This window comes from Nicotiana sylvestris, chromosome 4 (assembly GCF_000393655.2).
Source record: "Nicotiana sylvestris chromosome 4, ASM39365v2, whole genome shotgun sequence".
NCBI lineage: Eukaryota > Viridiplantae > Streptophyta > Magnoliopsida > Solanales > Solanaceae > Nicotiana > Nicotiana sylvestris.
The window spans coordinates 148949068-148962356 of record NC_091060.1 but is presented as its reverse complement, the minus strand read 5'-3'; the positions used below and the strand labels follow the sequence as shown (position 1 = coordinate 148962356).

General features: G+C 35.9%; 1 long non-coding RNA gene across 2 annotated transcripts; it reads right to left on the bottom strand.

The window, feature by feature from the left end:
- Positions 1 to 1461: 1461 nt before the first annotated feature.
- LOC104230084 (uncharacterized) lies at positions 1462 to 10980 on the bottom strand. 2 transcript variants are annotated; one of them, XR_011406633.1, is made up of 5 exons: positions 10821 to 10980; positions 10119 to 10283; positions 7610 to 7715; positions 5692 to 5759; positions 1462 to 1570 (listed from the first exon to the last, which is right to left on the bottom strand). It is a non-coding gene; the product is annotated as an uncharacterized lncRNA (long non-coding RNA). The 2 variants fall into 2 exon arrangements; XR_711806.2 differs by lacking the exons at positions 1462 to 1570; positions 5692 to 5759 and adding an exon at positions 6671 to 7069.
- Between the last annotated feature and the right edge of the window lie 2309 nt (positions 10981 to 13289).

Sequence of the window (13289 nt, the reverse complement as noted above, 5' to 3'; positions counted from 1 at the left end):
CTCCTGGATAATGGAATTTAATTTTTTGTTTTCAGGACCCTCCTGGATAATGGAATTTAATTTTTTGTTGTCAGGACCCTCCTGGATAATGGAATTTAGTTTTAAGTGTTCAGGACCCTCCTGGATAATGGGATTTAATTTTTTTTTGTCAGGACCCTCCTGGATAATGGAATTTAAAATTTTGTTGTCAGGACCCTCCTGGATAATGGAATTTAGCTTTAAGTTGTTAGGACCCTTATGGATAATTGGATTTAGTTTTAAGTTTTCAGGACCCTCCTGGATAATGAGATTTAATTTTTGTTGTCAGGACCCTCCTGGATAATGGAATTTAATTTTCTGTTGTCAGGTCCCTCCTGGATAATAGGATTTAGTTTTAAGTGTTCAGGACCCGCCTGGATAATGAGATTTAGTTTTAAGTTTTCAGGACCCTCCTGGATAATGGAATTTAATTTTTTGTTGTCAGGATCCTCCTGGATAATATAATTTAATTTTTTGTTATCAGGACCCTCCTGGATAATGGAATTTAGTTTTAAGCTGTCAGGACCCTCCTGGATAATTGGATTTAGTTTTAAGTTTTTTGGACCCTCATAGATAATGAAATTTAGCGTAAGTTTTACCTTTAGGAAATAGAATTTAGAATTTCAAGTTCAGCAATCAGGCGCTCACCTAGAGAACAAGGGAATACATTTCATGTTCAGTGATCAGGAGCCCACCTGGAGAACAAGGGAATACATTCAAGTTCAGCAATCAGGCGCCCACCTGGAAAACAAGGGAGTACAATTCGAGTTTTAGCTTTCAAGTTCTTACTGATATTTGGTAACATGATTTAGTTCACAATCACATATATGCCCAGCCTCCAAACTGGGGCAGAAAAGTTTCTTTGTTTTTGTCCATTTTTGTTGAAATCAGGCGCCCACCTGGAGAACAAGGGAATACATTTTCAAGTTCAGTAATCAGGCGCCCCACCTGGAAAACAAGGGAATACATTTTTCAAGTTCAGTAATCAGGCGCCCACCTAAAGAACAAGGGAATACATTTCAAGTTTTAGCAATCAGGCGCCCACCCAGAGAACAAGGGAATACATTTTTAAGTTTAGTAATCATGCGCCCACCTGGAGAATAAGAGAATACATTTTTCAAGTTCAATAATCAGGTGCCCACCTGGAGAACAAGGGAATACATTTTCAAGTTCAGCAATCAGGCACCCACCTGGAGAACAAGGGAGTATAATTCAAGTTTCAGTTTTCAAAGTTCTTACTGATGTTCGGTAACATGCCAAACCGGGGCAGACGTTTTCTTTGTTTTGTTTATTTTGTGGAAATCTGACGCCCACCTGGAGAACAAGGGAATACATTTTTCAAGACCAGTAATCAGGTGCCCACCTAGAGAACAAGGGAATACATTTTTCAAGATTAGAAATCAGGCGCCCACCTGGAGAACAAGGGAATACATCTTTCAAAGTTTGGCAATCAGGCACCCACCTGGAGAACAAGGGAATACATTTCAAGTTCAGCAATCAGGAGCCCGCCTGGAGAACAATGGAATACATTCAAGTTTCAGCGATTGTCCACCTGGAGAAAGGGAAACATCTCAGATTATAATGCAAGGCGGCAATAAGGGGATTCCACCGGGAGAATACAAGTCAACAAGGCAACAGGAACCACAAGAGCAAGTTTGAATATATAGATAGGATTTTATAGTGCATAGATCATAGTCTAGGCTAGCTCCTTTTTATTTTTATCATGGTGTAATAAGGGGTTTCAGTAAGCAGTAGCAGCAGCAACAACAGTGAAATCACAGCTTCATGGTAGTCCCAGCTACCAGACATTCCTGAACTACACTAACCTGATTCCTTTTTAGCCAAGGATATGTAGGCAACCTCGAAGCAGGGTGCGGTCAAATCTTTCAAAAATGCTTCCCACAGAGTATTCAAATGGGCAAAAATAGCTCGTATCCGCTCACTTTATCTTTGCACGAAAACTCTTCGTGTTTCCAAGCAAAGAGGGGCAGCTGTGAGCACGTGATTTTTGCCTTATATGAATTACTCCCATAAATTCAAAAACAAAATAACTGCTTTTCATTATTTATAATTTTTGTGGATTTTGTGGGGTTTTCTGATAGTTGTTTGCATTTGGTCTATGCATTTTTATTTTTGTTTAATTAATGAAAAATACAAAATATGTTGCATTTGCATTTAGGATTTGACTTTGCATTTTTAAGACTAATTAGCACATTAGTCGTTTATAAAAATGGAAAAATTAAAAAAAAAATATATAGTTTAATTTCCACTTTTAGTTTTAATTTTGAATTTCGAGTAGTTTTCTTTTAAATTTGCTTGTTTAATTAATCATGATAATTATTATTTAGGCTTAATTAGTGTTTTTGATAGGTTAAATAGGTTTTAGGATTTGATTTAGATTTTAATTTAATTTTGAAAAAAAAGAAGAAGAAGAAGAAGAAAAGAATTTTGGAAAATGGATTTGAAAAGAATTGAAAGAAAGGGCTGGTCTGGGCCGTTTTAATGAAAATCCCATAGGCCCAATCGAGTTTGCCCCAAAATACCCGCTTAACCCAGCCCAAACCCACGCCCCAACCCGGTCCAGCCCCATTTCCCAACCAAACGACGTTGTTTGCCCCCGGATCCCAGTCGTTAATCTCCATTGATCCAACGGTTGGGAAGTAGCCTCCCCAGGCTATATAAATGTCCGAACGAGCCCACCCCCCTCAGAACCCTCCCCCCATCTTGTCTCTCTCACCTTCGTCTCTTCAGAGCCCAAACATAAACCCTAACCCGCAGCCCCTAATTCCCATCACCTTAATCCGGCGGCGCCCCCTCCGTTCACCACCAAAATTACACCCATAACCACCAAGTCCCTCTCATTCCAAATCCCTAACCACTTGCTTTCGAATCATCCTGGAGCCCCTCGAATTTCAAATCGAAGCTTAACCTTAAAACCCCGAAAAGAGTTGATTATCAAGGTTTTGAGATTTTGAGGTTGAAATGGACTTCAATCATGTGTTTTCAGTTGAAAACACACGATTGAAGTCTATCTCGGCCAAAAGTAGGGGATTCTTTGGAAAGTTATTTCAAACTCGGGTTCGTTTGGCTTAGTGGGTAAGTCCAGTTCTCCCGGTCTTTTCCTATCCTAGCTTCTTCTGTTTTTCCCTCTCTTTCTTCTGTTTTCAAGATTATCTCTGCATGTGGTTCTTTTTAGTTAGATTTAATATTACTTATTAGCTTCTTCCATTTTGTTTAAATTTGTTAGGTTAGGTTGTTTAATTTTAGGATATATTGAGAACATTTGGTTCATGGTGGGTTTGAAATCCGAATTGCCTTTTCTGCCTTCTCATTTCTTCTGAATTTCGGAATTAAACTTGGGCCCAAAGAAGAGAGTTAGCCCAGGTCCTGTAAGAGTTAGGCTGGTTTTGAGTCATTAGGTCCAATGGACCCATGAATTTTCTGAGGGTAATTAATAGGGCTCAGAGGGTTATTTTGGGTATTTAGCTAGGGGAATATTGTGTATCTGAGCGAAATTGAAAATTCCAAAAGGTTTCAAGTGTAAAATTGAACCCTTTTAAGCTGCCCTACTTCCTTGCCTATAAAGGCATGTTTTCTTGCCTTTCAAGGCAGAAATTGAAGAGAAAAAAAATCAGAGAAAAATTGAAAACGACTGGAAATACTAAGATATCACTGTTTCATTGATTCTCTTCTGCATTTATTGGTTACAATTTAATCTCTGAAGTAATTCCTGAATCATTTTGGGGTTAAAATGGATTGAACTTGGGTTTGTGGAAGTTTGATTTGAGGTTGTTGAGGTCACTGTTCAATTGAAATTGTTTTCTGGACCGCTGCACCTCACTCTTGGGTTTGAATTTGGTTTAATTGGTTATTCCTAGTTGCTGGGTTCTGCTACTTTGCTGCTTGGCTACTGACCTCCCCTTGCTTTCTTTCATTTCATATTCCAGGTACATGTTTCTAGATTCACCTCACATGAGGCTTGACATTGAAGTGAAATGAAATCTGGAGTTCTAAATATGACTTCTACATATTTAGATCTTTTAGTTCAGTTTCAGTCTTTTGGAGTTAATTGATGCATTGTATGTTCAACATGAGAACTATTAGTCAGCTTGCATCTGTTTGGAGTTAGTAGAGCCCTTGTAGTTAAATGTTGCTTGCTTTTGAAATTCTTACTATTATAGCTGGTCTTGGACTGTTGAGAAATGGAACTTGATAAAAATATTGATCATTAGCTAAATTTTGTGATTAAGCAATGTTAGCTAAGCGTATGGTGTTAGATCCATTATGCCTTTGTAGCTCGTATGAATATTGAGGCCTAATGATATGTCCAGGATTTCATGTTACTGTTTGATAGATTAAGCTATATGACATGAGTATTAGTTGAATGTTTTATTTTGAAAATCAACTGCTGGTTTGAAGTTATTTGGGAATGATGATTTAAGGCAAGGAAAATAAGATAAAGTGAAATATATGTTAATATACGTGTGCTAGAGTTTGGGGAATCATGTTAGTGTATATTCGAATAATCTGCTTAGGAATTGTAATAACAGCTTGACAGCTTCAATTGATAGGGGCCTGAACTTTATATATTTGGCTATTTCGAGAATGTTAATGGTTTATTTGTTCACGATGTTGACTCAGTAGATTCGTTCTTCGTGATTCTGTAATGGTCATTTGGAGTCCAATTTCCCTACTCGAATTTGGTTGATGAGGCTCCATCTGGACTCCATGCCGAGTCAACTCATGAGAAGACTTGGGCTCTCCCCAGGCCCAAGTCTAAGGTCCTTTCACGACCAGGGCCTTGTATATGCTAAGGTTTATGTTCTTTTTATTCGAACCAGCTCTTAATTAATAGTTGCACTGGCCCAAACCTCTTCATGTAATTAAAATACCTGCTGATCTCACTTGGGTTTATGACCATTAAAAGCAATTTGAGTCTTAATCTAGAATAGGCTCAAACATCTTAGGCCCGTTTAATTAAGTATTGTATTTTTTCTAATAAATCGAGGCGCGCCGTGCCGAACAAAAATGACAATTGCATGGCCCTCGTTTAATTAATTTTGTTTATCCTTAGAAATCGAGGCGTTCCATTTAGCGAATTTTCATGGCCCTCGCAAAGTTACAAATTCGTAGTTGTTTTAAGTGCGTTATTTTAACAATTTATCTTCCTAAACTCGGGTGCGCATTTATGTTACCCAAATCCAAATCTCAACAATGTTACATAAAATGTGTTGCGGACTATGGGTGCATTTATGTGATGTGGTTCAAGACATATTTTAAATGACGTTGCAATCTACCTAAAATAAATAAAAGCGGTTAAAAAATTTAAAATGGCACATAAGTTTAAGAATGTTTAAAATCAGATAATTAGGCCAATAATAACAGTTGAGTGACCGTGCTAGAACCACGGAACTCGGGAATGCCTAACACCTTCTCCCGGGTTAACAGAATTCCTTACCCGGATTTCTGGATCGCGGACTGTTAAACAGAGTCAAATTTCCTCGATTTGGGATTTAAAATCGGTGACTTGGGACACCATAAATTATCCCAAGTGGCGACTCTGAATTTTTAATAAAATAATCCCGTTTCGATTGTCATTTTAAGTTGGAAAAAACTTCCTTATATACTCCTTTCCGGGGGTGTAGGCAAAAAGGAGGTGTGACATATACTTACCTTTTTGAAGTTATGCCGAAATTTCACAATCGTCTTCTTGCTTGAATTAACCTCCGGACGGCTCAAATCTATCCAAATTAATTGTATAACTTCATTAAAATTCATCGAAAATAATTCCAAATAATATAACATCGATTTAAAATTTCACATTTAAAAAGTCAACCAAAAGTCAACGCGGGACCCGCCTCTCGGAACCTGACATAATTTTTACGAAATCCGAACACCCATTTCGATACGAGTTCAACCATACCAATTTTATCAAATCCCGGCATCAGATTGACTTTCAAATCTTAAATTTTCGTTTTTGGAAGATTTGCTAAAAATCTGATTTTTTCTTCCATAAATGCCTAAACCAAGCAAGATTCAAGAATAAATCCATTACCAGCAAGATACGATATGGCTTAGCCAAAAAAAGGTGAGCGCCTAGCTCATGAATTCATGATATAAATGAGTACGGAATCATGAAATATAATCAATATAGGATAAGAAACACTTACCCCAATGTTTTCACGTGAAAATCGCCCAAAAATCGCCCAAGAATCGAGCTCCAAAAATTCCTAAACGAAATGGCAAAGTGCTGATTTTTGTGATTAAATGTTTCTGCCCATTCGTCACTAAAAACTATTTTCGTCACTAAAAGTCGTCACTAAAGTCCACCAGAAATAGCTTTACCAGCCTTTATTCAATCGGTCATAACTCACTGTACAAATGTCCAAATTATGAATGGTTTAATTTTATGGAAACTAGAATACAAGGTCTACAACGTTTATGTTTTGTCAATTTTCAGATTCTTTCTGGATTTAGAGATATAAGCTTCCAAAATAGGCTCCTCACATCAGAAATTTCTAGGTAAATTACAAAACAGCATTACCAACCTTAATTAAATCGATCATAACTTTATGTACAAATATCCAAATGATGAATGGTTTAGCTTTCTAGAAACTAGAATTAAAGGACTACAATTTTCATATTTTTCAAATTTTCAGATTCTTTATAGAATTCGAGATATCAGCTTCCAAAGTAGCTTCCTCGATTGCACCATTGCTGTCCAAAACAGCAGCAGAAAAAGCAGTAGTTTCTTTTGTCCGAAATCCATTCCGTTAACCTTCCGAAATTCATTCGAGACTCTCGAGACCTTAACCAATTATACCAACATGTTCTAAAATACAATACAAACTTAATTGAGGCTTCAAACCACGTCAAACAACGCCGAAATTATGAATCGCGCATCCAATCGAATTATGAGTTTTCAAATCTTCCAACTTCTATATTTTTGCGCCGAAACATATCAAATCAATCCGGAATGGCTTCAAATTTTGCGCACAAGTCATAAATGACATAATGGAGTTGTTCCAATTTTCAGAATTAGATTCCGACCCTAAAATCAAAAAGTCAACTCTCGGTCAAACTTTCCAAAAATCTTCTATTTTTCAACTTTCGCCAAAATGCGCCGTATTGTCCTACGAACTTCCAAATCCAAATCCGAACATGATCCTAACTACAAAATCACCATACAAAACTATTGGAATCATCAAAATTCCATTCTGGGGTCGTTTGCTCAAAAGTCAACTCTTAAGATGAAGGCCTTATCTTAATGCTAAAACCAAGCGACATATATGCTCCTAGTTCCATCAATAGTTAAGTTAAGAAAATTTCCAAACAGTAGCGTAGAAACTCTTTTATTCACGAGTAACTAATAATTTAAAACAGAACGATCCATTTGTCAAGAACTTTTACTTTGAGAAGCTAAAATAATAGTTAAAAAGAAACAGTATTCCTAAAGACAAAATTATTTAAAAATGATAAATGGCGAAGCAGAATATGAATTTCTTTTATACAAAGAAAAGTTAATGTTGTTGTTTCACAAGTTTCTTCAGTTCATGGGATACTGAGAACAAAGTAGAGGAAATTCACGTACTTATGCATAGAAGTTTCTTGAAGGATTCTGAAATTCATCGCCAATTAGTCAACACTATCAAGGAGCTGCTGCAACATCTCTATATTGTTGGACAATGACTCAATCCCTGCATACTGAACAAACTTAGATTCACATAGTAAGTTTTGGTGAAAAGAGCCAGGTATGACAATTTAAGCTGTCGTGCTATGGATTAGAAACACCAAATATTTCAAACGTTTCAGTTCCAAACAAAATGTGTCAGTAAACAGAAAATTGATGCTATCAAATATGCAAGAGACTACTACAGGCATGACAGAAATTATGGCAAATAGAATTTGGTCTACTGAACAGTATTGTTAAAAGGTACAGTAGACGAATCGTGTGGATATACAGAAATTAATTTTATTAACCTACAGTATAGAGAATTTTGAAGTTCTAGAATTATTAATTATACTAACCTATGTTGTCAATTTTAATTTCTTTTGGTGTCTAACATAGCCATATATTGGTTGCATGGAGCCAACAGAAAGGAAAGAATTAAGAACATGCAAGATAAAAGGCATCATAATGATATTTAGACTCTCACGTTTTCTGGTGCAAAGGTTTTCAGAACCAACTCGAAATACACTACCTAGCAAAAGGAGATAATTATTTTCTTGTGACATACAATTCATCGGTAATACTTCAATTGCCAATGAGGTCATTCTTGCGCTTTTAAGTAACAACTTATTCTTTCAATTATCTTATTTATAAGGCCCGAAAGTAAATTGGCTAAATTTGGTAAGAATTACATTAAATTATTCTGTATTTTCTTTACCTATTTTAATTTTTAAAAGGAGTAAATACAAAATAGTTGTCTGAATAGTTCCAATTCAAAAAACAATAATCGTCTGAATAGTCTATTAAATGTAATGTTTCACTACCAAAAATCACAAGTGAGGGACAATAGAAAGAAACAAATACTAATGTCTTTCCTTAATTCTGTTGTTAACCAATTCAGACATACTTTTGTGTGCCATTCTTCCAGCTATAATCCTATACATATCTGCTTACACGCTCGTCATATAAATATACGGATTACTCAAAAAGTTGCTTCTTTAAATTAAAACTTGTTACATGTTCTATCTAGCTCCCAGCAAACAGAGAATTTAAGGAATTCACCAATGGCGTCCAGTGATCTACTTTTCATCTAACTCACCTTGATTTCCATCAGCCTTGTTGCCAGAAAACCCTATTGTTTCTTCTTTTTAGTTAAATCTTCAAATTTAGAACAAACTACTCTATTGTAGGTTTTTAGATAAAAATCTAAGGTAACTTGTCTTTTGCCAACTCCAATGTATAAATAAATGAAAGGCGAAATGGCTTCGTGGCCACTTAAACTTGTATTAGATTTTAAAGCCAATATATAATCTTTTGATTTTCCCATTTTAGCACCTCAACTCAACCAATTGAGTATAAATAAACCCCTTCGTCAGAGCGTGTAGCTCAATTGCCTGACAGGAAGAACACGTCAAATTCTAAGACCATTTATTATTTTACATGTGTCATTTGTGGGTCCCTTTTCCTTAAACTAATTTATCAAAATTTCTTTCTTATTTTACTTCTTTCACTGTTTCTTCTACAACTTTTAGCACTGCAATCCGAGAAAAAAAATCTCAGCCATAACCTGACCACATGCCTCAATCACCCATGAACTTCCATAAAATCCATTCCATCTTTCACTTTTTATAAAATCCATAGAATTCATACCCCAATTCATAGAGCCGATGGGGAACCTGTTAAAATTCCATCAAGGCATCAAGACAGCCGGCGAGGCTATGTCCAAAGAGGACATTAATGGTGAAATCAAAAAGAGAGAAGCAGTCGGACTCCGTAAGTGGGATTTTTCAGCTAAAACTCGACAATTTTTCAATGGTCTTTCTCTTTTCTCTATCTATCTTCTAGTCTGAGATGGATACAAAAAAGAGAGATGGAATTAATATGGGAGAAAGGATTGACAGATTTTTCTTGACAAAATTCATTGCTTTTTTTTGTTTTTCACTACGCTGGGTTTGAAACAAAAAAAGGAAGAGGCGGGGAAAGATTGAAGTGGGGGAGAAAGAAAAGAAGGGGAAGGTGTGGGGCAGACGACAATGGGAAAGGGGAAAAGAAACAGGAAGAGGTTAGGGGAATAATGGTATTACTGATTTGGGGTGGGGGTAAGGTGGGGTGAGGGCTTATTTTCTTTCTTTTTCATTTGCAATTATTTTTTTATATTTTAGATTTTTTAAAATCAAAATAATTGTATTCACGCATTTAATCTAAGTGACTTGCACACTCTTTGTCCACATCACCTCAGTCACTGCCACATGTGCATGATTAACAGTCAAATAGGTTTATTAGTTACCAAATATGTGAGTTTGAGTGTTCAAATGGGAACGGTGTAAGTTTGTGTATCGCCTTTATATATGACAGCAAGTTTAAGTGGCCACAATGTCATTTCGCGAAAAGGTAACCAAAATAATTGGAAGAACATAAGTTTATTTCTGACCTTTGGTAATTTTGTTCACAGAGCCTTCATCTATTCACATTGAGTTCTTCTTAATACCATTGACTGCTATAAAATTGAAACACTTGTGACCGCATAATTTTTGTTTACAGAGTCCTTCTGTATTCTATTTGAGTAGTTTGTAACCGAAGAGCCAAAGACACATGACTGTAAAATAAAAAATAGATAGAATTCATGAAACAAATCTGGACATCAAAAAGAGGAGAAAGCTGAAATATATTAATCAAGAGAAGCCGAGAAGAACTGCAAAACAAACCCTAATGACTCTTTTTGAAGTGGGGAGATAGGAAAAAATTTGACATCCGTAATTTCCCTATCTATCATTAAATTCCCCCAAATTATGAATTGCACTATTAGTTCTTGGAGAAATTAGAGTTAGAAAGTTATGACCAATAAATAAAACAGAAGAAAAATGAAAGAACATTTGAAGATGAGCGCACATAGGTGTGATCAAGAAAACAGTACGCATCAACTTTTTGCAAATAAAATTGGTAACAGATATAAGTGTGTGAGAGAGCGAGAGGCAGAGGTGCAAAAAGATCAAGATTAAATTTACAAGTGCCAACTACGGTAAATTAACTTTCACTATTCACGTCAAGACATAGCGAACACAAAACCCCTAAATTTTACATTGAAAACTGAAATATAGACATGGTTATAAAACAGAGAAAATAAAAAATTCACCTATGAAATCCACCAAAAATAAAGGAAAAAAGAAAGAGGAAGAAGAAGAATGCCGGAGAGCTGAGCGAAGTAACAAAAAAAATTCTCCTCTCAGATTCAACAGCTTCCTATGAGAATTGAGCGATTGCGGGCAAAATCAGTAGAGGCAGAGAATTGAGAACTGGGCTCATTTATGGAAGAGCTAATGAAGAAGACTGTCAGAATGTGTAGGGGTTCGATATTAACGAAGGAACATATGTAATTACCGTTAAACCCCCTCAATACTAGGCTTTTTTTTTTTCTCTGTGTAAAAGTTATTAGTTTTTTTCTGATCACGCCCAACTATGTCTCCTAAAAAGTCTAGCGGTCGTTGCAAATATAATTTGGTTTATAAGTCCAGAGCCGAATCCCACAGAAAATTAACCTACTAATTACAACCATTAGACTAGCATGAATTCAAGTCATCAACCTTCAGAAATATTAAATAATGATTTGAATGTTTACTAACTAAGAAAAAATTAATTAAAATGCAGTAATTTATAGCTAACAGAGGAAAGGTTATAGACAAGATTTGGAAAAGTCTAGGGTTGCGATTTCCTCTATTGTCGGAATCATCCCCGCTATATTTCCTATAAATTCGCCTAAGTATTCTCTACCGATCGTGAGTACTTTGAGTGTCGTAATTCTCTTCCGAGTAACTACCACAATTTACTAGACGTATTCTTTCGAACTATGTTAGCTGCTCTAATTCACCATTCACTAGGATCGCACCAAGGTTTCGTTATTCTTAATCCCACCTTTAAACCCTCCGTATTAATTCCTCACATACGTTAGGAGCGATGTTGTTCAATAACTACCTAAATATGTACTCTTTTCCAAGCAATACACACTAAATAGGCACAGTCGATTGAGAGCTCTTCAATCAACCACAATGAAAACGTAGTTGAATAAGTAGAGAAAAAGCAAAGGCAAATCTATATTTAATGTAGTTGAAAATCATCCTCCAATAGGTTCCATCAAACCCTAGATTAGAAGTTTAGCTACTCATATTCATAGGCACCTTTTATCAATAATTTTGCATAAACAAAGTACAAAGAAAAGATGAAGGAATGAAGAACTCGATGATTCTCTCCTCCAAAAATTGTTCTACGTGATGTTCCTGCCTCCGGTCGCAAAAACTCCTCTAAAAAGATGTTTAATGACTATATATATGTGTAGGGAAAAACATAGACGAAATAACCAAATCCAAAACCAAATAGGAAACAAAATAGGCTTTAAAACCCGAAACACGCTCCATCTCGCCACAGACCGCGCGACGCGAGCTCTACTGCGCGGTGAACCTCGCTACAGCACTGGCGTAGCAAGATCTAAGGCGAGAAGAATCCCTCGCCTTGCCTGCTTCTGCTTTGTTGCCTAACTTTTGCTTCAATTCTCCTTTTTGATTTGCTTTGCCCAACTTTAATTCCCTTGAAGCTCGTTGATTTTGAGTTCCAAACCTTCATTCTTTACTTCATGTGTCTGACAAATGCATGCATTCATTTAAATACATATAATATACTTCCAAGATATTTGCCTTGCTCACAATTTCATCTCCAATGTACCTACACATAAAATAAATTCAATTAAACACAAATATAATATAGTTTAGCATTAAAACACTAAAATATAAGGTAAGTAATGCACTAAAAATATGGAATTACAGCCAAACATCACTACCTCACACTTAAACGTTGCTTGTCCTCGAGCAATGAAACTACACATTATATAAACACAACCTTTTTAATCAATTCTCCTAACTTATCACACCAAGAATCTTTAAAATAGACTAACGACAAGAGTGTAACATCTTCACCTCAAAATTTGGCTCACAAGTACCCTGCATTATTCACAACTCACTCAATTACTCTAACATAGAGGTCAATGATATTACCTTTCCTTCATGAATCAAGTGCCCTCACACAACAAAAGAGCTTAGTTCCATGCACAATAAAATTTAAGAACATAGGAACTCAAAGTAGGAAGAATTCACCCACTCTCAGAAATCACATTCATATGCCATAAAAATGCACCATAGGTTTGCCTGTAGTGTACTACTCTACTAATCGAGCTCATTCAGTCTAGGATCAAGTAGGACTTTAATTGGTTGTAATTTAGGTTACGGGTCGGATATGATACATTTGGATATAAGAGTGACTACAACTCCCTAAGCATTTTAATACATATACTTTAACATTCAAACCCCATATTTATGTCAAACCATAGCTTCACTTTCACATCAATGTATATTAACTCCATACTTCTTTAAGCATAATTACATCAAGAGTCACCACTATCAAGGAATATTTTTCACAGCAATATAACTATATATGTTTTTCTTTCTTTCTTTTGCAATTCACGTGGCTCTTGCTTTTTTAAAACAGTGCACATTTCTCCTTATTTCATTAGTTCCACTCAAAAGCCAAACCAATCACCCCACACTTTAATTTTACA